Here is a 10,114-nt window from a genome sequence, read left to right as displayed (position 1 = left end):
TATATTTTGAACCGCAGCTAACGGCAGCACACGTGGGGTACATCGTGCGAGCGCGCTCACGTGACACTATTGGTGGATTTCAATCGTCAGTAACTCGAAAACAAAGTTCATATTGCCATTTCGTTGCTTTTCAAATTTATCTTTATTCAATTTATAAAATCATTCCTTAAAAGGTCTGTCAGATTAAATAAACTTAAGGTATTATTTAAATGTTTAGAATTTTCCGTAATTAATCCATGAAGTGTGGATTATATCGAATAGTGGACGACCCTTGAATCGATCGACGGTCCTCTGCAATGTTTGGAATTTCGGGAAGGGAGGACGTGGATACCTCCTCTCGTAGCCTCGAAAGGCTCGAAAGGTTTAAACGCCTTCGTACGTCTCGCGCGTTTCGAGCCGTTCGAAGTCTGGATGTTCGAACATCCCGAAGGGTTCGAAAATTACTTCGCGCTCGCAAGCTTGATCGTATTCGAGCGGATTTCGAATGTTACGTCACTGGCGTAAGTTCGTGCGCGCTTGAACAGAGCGCGCTCGTCGCTATTCACAGACCAGCACTTCTTTTTAATTCTTTACTGCTAACTGTAGGTTAAAACTTCTAAATAAATTCGAAGGCGAATGGTTTGTATTTAAGAAATTTTACTATTTATTGTACCCAATTTTATAATTCATGCTTTTATTGTAATTTTCAATTCATTTAATTGTACTGGAGTTTTTAATTTCTGAATAAAATATTTGATTTAGTATAATTTTATTACATTGATTAAAACAATGCCTCATATTTAATGTACGTTAAAATTGTCTCTGTATATTCCAAGTAATTAGTAGATATGTATGTATGTACTATATTTTTTTACTGTACATGTTAATTTTACATTGTATGTATTAGTTGATTTATAAAGAGATCAAAATTAAATTAAATACATAAAGGATATGAACACTCGTACAATTTCAGATAGCTTTACAAATATCGGACATTATACCAATCTGATGCTGAGATCGAACATATGTGCCCCGATGTATTCATTTGGGTAATTTGTTTCTGTTAATGTCGCGTGATTGTAATTTCACTTCCATACGTATAATTTAATGAGGATTCCAAGTACCCGTGACATATTCCCAAATGTTTAATATGTTTCGAAAGACCACTGAATTTTTGCGTAAAGACACAGATGAATATTCTTGAAGTCTTAATAACTGTAATTCGTAGGTACTAATTCGAATAAAAATTCATAACATTTATATAATTTATAATATTTCACAACTCACTCCTTTTTACTTGTTTTTAAACATCAATCTAAATTTAAACATAGTACAAAACTCGTTAACACAAACTTACTCATTCACCGCCTCAGTCTTCTCGCTGTACAAACACTGTCTCCCCTCTGTCTTCTAAAACTACCAAACTTCTTCCATAACTTCCGTGACGCTAAGAATTATTATAGATAAAACGATGATCGATTAACGAGTCTATCTGACCTTGAAGAATCCAAACCAAGCCAAACATTGTATCATTGCTGCAAAGAAACAGGCGTAATAGAAAAAAGGTGAGAGGAAAGGGGTTAAAAGAATAACAACGGAAATAGAAAAATGGGAAGTACAAAAGAAAATTATCTAATAATTATCATAAATAAAACGATAATCGATTAACGAGTTTACCTACCTTCGAGGAATTCAAACGAGGAACGACGCTATTAATTGAACTCGCTGTAAAGAAAGAGACACACTAAGAAAAAGGAGTAAAAAAGGATGTAAAACAACAACAATAGAAGCAGAAAAATGAAAGGTAAAAACGAAAACGATCTAATAACTATTACAAATAAAATAATGATCGATTAACGAGTCTGATTGACTTTGAAGGAATCCAAACGAGGAAAGGCAGGATGTCGAACTTGTTGCAAAAGAAGCAGCCGTAGTAGAGAAAGGGGCGAGAAAAGAAGGGAGTAAGGGGACAACAACGAAAACGGAAAAATGAAAGGCAGAAAAAGAGGAAGAAGTTTCTTGCAAGACACTCTGTAGATGGCCGGGGTTAACAGCGGGACGGGAAGGAGGGATAATTGAATACAACTTGATCGAGCCGCGCGTTTCCACCCCATTAAATCGGGCTTAAGTTCGTAAGAGAGAGTAAAGGAGTTAGAGGTGGGAATTGAGTGGGAAGCAAGAGGTCAGAGAAGGACGGGAGGTCAGAGAAGGACGGGAGGGAAGAAAAGGCGAAGGATCGGAGGAACGAGGAACGCGGAGGAAGAATGGTAGAGGGGGACGCCAGAGAGAGAACGGGATAGCTTCAAGTTGCTCGATGGGGAGGCGAGAGAATGTTTACTGCTCCCGAAGTGGGGGCCAATCAGTATAGTTTCCTTGGGGCGCGTCTCCACTCGAGGGATACCTCGCTGACTGAACTACTGGGGGTTGAAATAGTTTTAGAAATCTTCGTTTACGATAATGTAGTTTGAGACAAGTTTTTTCGGAATCTGGCTATTTTTATGAATCTTTGTTGATAGTAATAAATGTTGAGTTATTATTTGTTTGATATTTGGGTTTTCTGCGTGTCTATCGATAATAATGAATTTCGAGGTTGTTTAAAATTTGTACGAGTCTCTGATGACAATAATAGATTTCAAACTAATTTGTTAATAAACTGATTTGAATTTTATATTTATCTGTCTCGAGCTAACTTGTCGGAAAATAGAGTTACATAATTTCTAAACATCTCTATCACATCTTTATTACGAAAAATCTAAAAATTAGAGAGTTTGTGTTTACCAAATTTTTTGATTCATTTCTCTTAGCACCCTCGGTCTAAGTAGAGACGGCGCCTAACATTCCTCTATAAACCGTCTTAACCCTTGCGCCCCTCACCGGCGCGCAACCTTCCACAAGGCTATATAGTCGTACAATAGAAACGCGCCGGCAATACCTAAGCCGATGTCGTTATACAGTCGGATTATTCCTCAACCCAGCGGAGCTCCGTTACGGCGATAATCAAATTAACTCGCTTCGAATTTTAAAGACTCCGCTGCCCCCCGCCCCTTGTCACTAGACTCGCTGCCAATTTGCTGCAGCTGCCCCCTTCACCAGATTACTCGGTCACCCAGTTATTGGGACCGGCTTCGTTAAGACCTCGCGTTCGGACTCGTGCTGCGGTTCGCCTGGACAATGTCGTCTTTCTGAAATGTCAGTTCGTCACTGTGGATCTTCACGAAAACGCAGAATTTTGGAAGACAATTTATACGAATTCGAATTTCAAAGCTTTAGATGCACGCTTGCGTCTAAAACAAGATTGAATAATAAACAAAAACTTTTGCCGAATATGATAGTGCTTGAAAGAAGATCGAAGCTCACAGGGAAAGTATAACAAATTCATTCAAAAGAGGATCACATAACAAAATCATTCACGAAGCATTACAGTTGTAAGAAATAACATTAATTATAATTACGCTTAAATATAAAAAATAATACAAAGATGCATGATAAAAGAATCACGTATTATCAAAAGTATATACTTAACCGAAAAACTTTCATTTTGGAAACAAGTGTGCATGGTTTCTTTGAAACGCACAAAGATGTTTCGAAGAATTAGACGAGCAAATCGTGTGCAACGAAAACTCCGAACCTCCAACAAAGCACACGAATTTATGAGCGCCCAAATGAAAAAAAGGAAAAAGGTACTTTATTCTTCACAGATTCAACTATCTCGGAGAGCAAAAGATCGACAACTTTTGGAATTGACTTTTGGTCGCTTAAAACGGCCAAATTGGCCACTGTGCGCCGATGCGTTGCAGCCGGTTTCTAAACGCAGAATACCGCGGACTTATTGGATCCCCGTACTGCATTCTACCTAACGCTCATCCGGAGTGCAATGTCACCGATTGTCCCGCTTCTTTCCGACGTTAAATCCCGGGAATCTGAAGAGAAGCCCTCCGTCTTCCCGCGTAATGCTTCAAAGAATAGCGGGTTGCGATTAGAGGTATTGTTCTCCGACAACTAAAATTCCCTAGACGTGCGCAGCATTACGGAATGATCCGATAGTCGGTGAAAAGTAATTGGGGCGCGGTGAGTATCTGCATCTCGGCCGGGAAAATCGTGTTTGAAAGAGATTCCTCCGAGTAATCTGGCTAGGATCGAATCTAATGACGTTTTCGCGGCAAGAAAGACTCACGAATGAAAACGCGTCGCGTCGTGGCGATGAATGCCGGTTATATTACAAGCGCCTTTCCTCGTTCATTCGTTCGCATTTAAAACGAATTACCGTGTTTGAACGATTATGAGCAACGTGTTTTCTTTCAACCTATGGTTGCAGTAGGAAAGAAGTTTAACCCTTTGCATTCATATGTCATGTAGCAGATGACATTACAAAGTTATAGAACGTTAGAAATTGTTTGAAAAAGTGCCACGCTTCAAAAGATTGTGAAAATTAAACCTTATTATAATGATAACAAATCAAATAAATATGAAACGTTGAATTCTACATCTGTAAATTACTTCAACTCATTTCCCTAAGAATAAATACAAGCTTACACCCAACAATATTGAAAATAAATCGAGTGCAAAGAGTTAACCTTTCCCCTTTTGGGTATGGTGATTTTTGGGCATGTTGGAAGTCTTTTTTATGGAAGACTGAATTAGACATGGAATTCTTTATTCTTAATTTATATATTATTATGAACGTTTTGTACTCTAGAGGCGCCTCTCAGTCGATTTAACATGGTAAAATTGTAAAGTTTGATATTTAATATGAAACTTTGTGTAATGCATCGATATGCAAAATATTGGAATAAAATAGTTTTGGTCCTCAATTTATGTGCAATTTCTCAAGTTAGTTTCAAAAAGTGTCGTTCGTGTCTCATTAGGAAATGTTGAGTGCTTCTAGTGAAAAACTTTTCGAGTACAAAGGATTAATATATATTAAAATTACGAATATATAGACATATTGTTCATACAGAAGAGGTGTGACTAGGAATTTCAGTAAGTGCCCGATAAAAGTCTGCTCTAAACGATAAATGGCCATGAGCAGTCATATGCTGACACGTCTCCACAAAGGGTTAAATACTAGAATGAAAAGATTATTCACTGACCTGTTCTTGTTCGTATAATGAAATTTTTCGATTGCAACTTTTGTCTTCGAAGGGTTAGCAACATACGATTAGATTTATGAAATTCATTTTGTGATCTATTCAAAAATTTGTAAGAATACAAAAAGATTATTCTCCTCGTTTCGATAAAATTATACCAGTATGCACACTGGTCGCGAATTATATGAAGAATAAGTTTTAACGAAGAGGAAGTAAGATAATGAAGAAGCTGAGCTTCAAAACACCAACTCTGTCAATGAAGTTTTTCGTTTGAATTTCACAACGTCATTGTTTACTTGCGTCTACGTTATTGTCCTTTATAAACACAGAAAATTAGTGTCGGAATTAGTATTCGACGCGTAATTTTCGGAAGAAGGTAAAAAATGTTAGCAAGGAAGATGAAGATGAAGAAGAAGAAGAAGAAGAAGAAGAAGAAGAAGGAGAAGGGATATTTGATCTGAATTCGCCGTTTCCGATGGAAGCCAGTTAAACGCGAACTCACAATCAATACAAGAACGCAGTCTGCATGCAGGAGAATCTGCGATTTCACGGAGATTCTATTTTGCAAGGTAGCGATCCGTATCGCCAATCAAGTTCTTTCAATCCTCGACGATTCAATCGAAGTACTCTTGTCTCTCAATCCCTTTCTTTCTTCCCTTTCCACGTGCGTTACTTTCCCGACACACACACTCTCTCTCTTGCTCTCTCTGTCCTCAACTTTCTTCACTGTCTGATTTACTTTGGGGTAACCCATTCTTTCTTCGATTTGCATTTATATCAATGGTGTCATCTTTTACATTCCTTTCGCGAAATTTTCTCATCCTAATGATTTTCGGTGCAACGTGTTCTTCGTCACACGTAGAATATTCTGAAGATTTCACTTGTACTATTCTTTCTTATTATGCATACGTATATAGTATTATATATATTCTCGTATTATAATTTTAATAAATGTCCATATTGTATATGGCATTATATTACACATTTATTAATATTAACGTTATGCTAATTTTATTAACGTATTAATATTGTATGTAGCATTATATATTTTTCGACCCAGGGAATAGACACATTATTAAATTTCCAGTTTCAAGATAGTCATAACTAAACATTGTAAACTATATTTAAAAGAATGACACTAAATTATTAAATACAAGTGTAAAAGGTTAATAGCATTTCATATGTATAGGTTCATCAATTTTCAAACGCGTCAGGATTGAAAGCTCCAATTTAACTCATTTCCTATCAATGTTTCATTTTTACCATTTTTCTTTCGACAAAATAACAATTTAATATTTAAAACAAAACAGTTCATGAAATCTTTAAAAAACAAATGAATAAACATATTTGTCATTCATTTTTTCTGTAATCCCTATTCGAGGACGATGGTGCATGCAACGTGATTTAATATAGGCTATTACATTGCTCGGTACATAAGAGGTCTCCAAATAGGGGTCACGAAAGGGTTGAAACTGATTCGAATACGACCATCGATGTCGAGAGTATCTAAAACTAACCGTTATCTGTGAATTCTCGATAACAGAGTCTCGAAAATCGTCGTTGGCGGACGCTATTATTCGTTGTCAAGAGCAGATCAGCCCGATCGGCGTGCGGCCGTTGCGCAGGAACAGGATCAGGACGAGAAGATCGGCAATAAAAGCGGTCTTCCGTTAAACTCGGCCCCGGAGGCGAATCTGTGCGGACTTTGCCCTTTCTGATCTTTCGGCCAACCGAAATGAAAGCTGCGCCGAGAATGGACTTGAAATAAGGATCCCGGCCGTATATAGAACTTCGTAGCGGTGGATTAGAAGAGGTCTGGAGGCTTTGGCGGATCGGTCGGACTCGTGTTTAAGTGGTCCACGTTGCGAGGCAACCCGGCTCCTTCGCCGAGATTAGCTTAGTTACAGATAACTAAGTCGAAATCCGGACAAGTTGAAGATACAGCCGGAAGAAACTGGGCCCTGCGATGAAGAAAACGACGCCGGGGGATAGGGGGACGATAGAAAGAGAGGATCTTGGGGATATCCTCGGAGACAATGTTACGGGATCGGTTTAATTCTGTCAAGAGTCACTAATATATGTATAGTATTACTTCTGTAATGTAAATTAATAAAGTGTTCCGGTATGTCTGTGAAGTACCATTTTGTAGTTCTTCTAGGTTTATTGAAATAGAATATGTGAAGGTGTGCCAGTATTGTAGTTTTTCTAGGTTTCTTGAAATAGAATATGTGAAGGTATACCAAAACATTTGTGGTGTACCATTCTGTTGTTTTTCTAGGGTTCTTAAAATAAAATATATGAAATTTGTTTATGGATCGTCTGTATTGTAGTGTAACATGATGTAATATATCTCTAATACATATCTGTGTACGTATACAGAACGTAAAAATTGGAAAACAAAATTAAATCAGTGTTTCTGTGTCATTATGGTCAATAGTACTGTAAGTATCAAACCATCTTCACTTTAATAAAAATACGAAAATTCTAAATAAAATTTTTCAATATAATATTCATTTCTATATTTATTACACACACTTATAAGGTTAATAAATAATCAAATATTATCAAATTTTATCAAATAACCAAATATTTAATGAGTTTATGGTCACTTAGTAGTTCGATAATTTTCTACATACGCACAAAGTAAAAGATATCACTTTGATATTTTTACTAAAAGCAATATTGTAATAGACAAAGCGTAAATATGGCCGGTTAGTTATTTCGCGTAGACGTTTTCAAACGCCGCGTGATCACGTTAGCGTATAAAAGGGGATGACACGATGGAATGGCTGAGCTTGTCGAAGAGAGACATCCAAACAGATTCTCTCCCCCGCTCGGAGTTAATTGCCTTGCCAATGTAGGATTAGCAAGCTGAAGAGCAGGACTTACCGGCCTTCTTTGCGATCGCTTATCCAACGATGCGGAGTTTATCCCTCTTCTCTCTTGATCTTCCCTGTATAGGCTTCCCGGGATACCTTTTTAAAACGCCATCCCGTATTTTTTGTTCCATTGCTGATACCATTGTCGTTTTATTCGTTGCCTCTACCCGATATTTTTCTTTGATTAAATGAAACGACGGCTGTCGAGACGGCAAAATTCTGCAACGTCTGCCGATTTGCGAAAATGTTTACACCAACGAACACGTTTAACCTCTATGTTCAATAGACTTTCATATAAAGCAATTATTTTTTGTTTATTTAATATATTTTACAATTTATACACTCTTTTCCTTAAGGGACACGACTTAATTAGTTAATTGCGTCCGACGAGTATACAAGCTATCTTAAAACTTTAACGATAGACCATTTATTTTTTTAGACAAACATGTATTATAATATCTAAACGTATATTTATACAGATACAACAATAAGGGACCCATCAAATCTCCAGAAATATATTCCTCCAAATTTTATAAAAACATAGAAATGAGTCACTCCAATTGCTCGACAGTTTCATCGGTAAGCAAGTCTAACCTACAATCGAAAGGGACACGTAAAAGATTCGGTTTATTCAGTGGCGGTTAAGATTCAATTAATCACATCGGGACGACGCGGTTCTAATCGTGTGGCGCGTGGCCACGTTGAATCGACCGTCGGAGTCATAAAAACTATGTAGCTGGGTTATTCGCGGGAAGGATATTCGAGGGTCAGCGGAGGCAGTGTTTCAATGTTCTGGTATGTTGTTTCCCGTACACCGGGGTTCTAGTTCCATCGAGTTGAAGAGGAAGGGCAAGAGAATGGTTGAGACTAGGCTGTGCTGACGTTGAAAGATGGTTGTACCCCTTCTCTCTGGCAGCTGCTTCCAGCATGATATAGCACCATCCGAACGCGCTGATAGATCCAATTTACAGCGCGCCTTTAACACACCGCAGCTCGACCCATACTCGAAAATTCAACTTCCACCTTGACTTTGTTACCGACCGCGGAAGACAATTTTTAACTTCTTGAACTCGCACCGCTTGAATTCACTCATCGACCCCTCGGGAGAACGACACCTGCGCGGATTCTTTTCGCGTTTCAGCGGTAAGAAATCACTTCTTCTTCGGAAAGCTGGATTTCAATGAAGAAGGGGAAAATATCTTTTTATGGGTTAAGTGTGGTTGGTGCTTGTATTTAATGAGGAGGCCTTTGATATAATATTAATGTTATATAATAATAATGTATTCTATATTATATATTAGAATAATATATTATATGATCATACTTGTCCACGTCCATGTCCACGTTTGCTGTAAAGTATAATTGATAACAGAAGAATAATATTTAAGTTAAATTTCAAAGAACTGAGGAATATTTAAGTCTAATAAGTTTAACACGTTATTAGAAGGTAAGGAGTTAAGTGGCGTAACAAATTTTCCTGTAGTAATTTAGGGTGTAATCGATAGATTTTCATTCGTTGTTAAATAATTATTATTTTGTTGTATGGTTTTGTTACGTTTAGTTTAATGTAAATTCAATGCAATGATATTGAAGAAGTTTGAAATAGACTTTTATGTATTGCAGTCAGAAGTGGATGCTGTATCATTAATTCTTACCTGTCATAACTATGATACGATTCTTTTCAGTCCTGGTTCGTCAAGACTCGGAAATAGGAGAAAAATTTATTTGCTAGCGAAGTGTTTAGTGTCAAATATTATAATCTAGTCATTTATCTAATCATTTGTTGCAATATTTTCTAAGATCTAAGTGTGTTTCATATAACAAAATTAACTGTGAAATTAAGAAAAAAAGATAAAAATAATCATCAAAATAATACAAAGATGATCAAGCGTTTATATATACGAAAACATGAGCATATAAAACATTAAAAGAAAAATGAATTTTACTCGAAGTATAATAGAATTTTTATTTTAGTCTCATCAGATTGAAAGTTTAAATAAAAACGATTTGCAACAATGTATAAATTAATGTACAGAAAAATAATAAATACAAATATGTTAACAGAAAGGAAAGGTAAAACTTGTATTATAATAAAAATCTTCGGTGTCGATAATAATGTTATTTCGATAATCAGCTGCATATATCGTTAAGTTTATATTATGGGAGCAG

The sequence above is a fragment of the Nomia melanderi genome, chromosome 7, assembly GCF_051020985.1.
Source record: "Nomia melanderi isolate GNS246 chromosome 7, iyNomMela1, whole genome shotgun sequence".
NCBI classification, from domain to species: Eukaryota; Metazoa; Arthropoda; class Insecta; order Hymenoptera; family Halictidae; genus Nomia; species Nomia melanderi.
Note: the sequence above shows the minus strand (reverse complement) of the source record.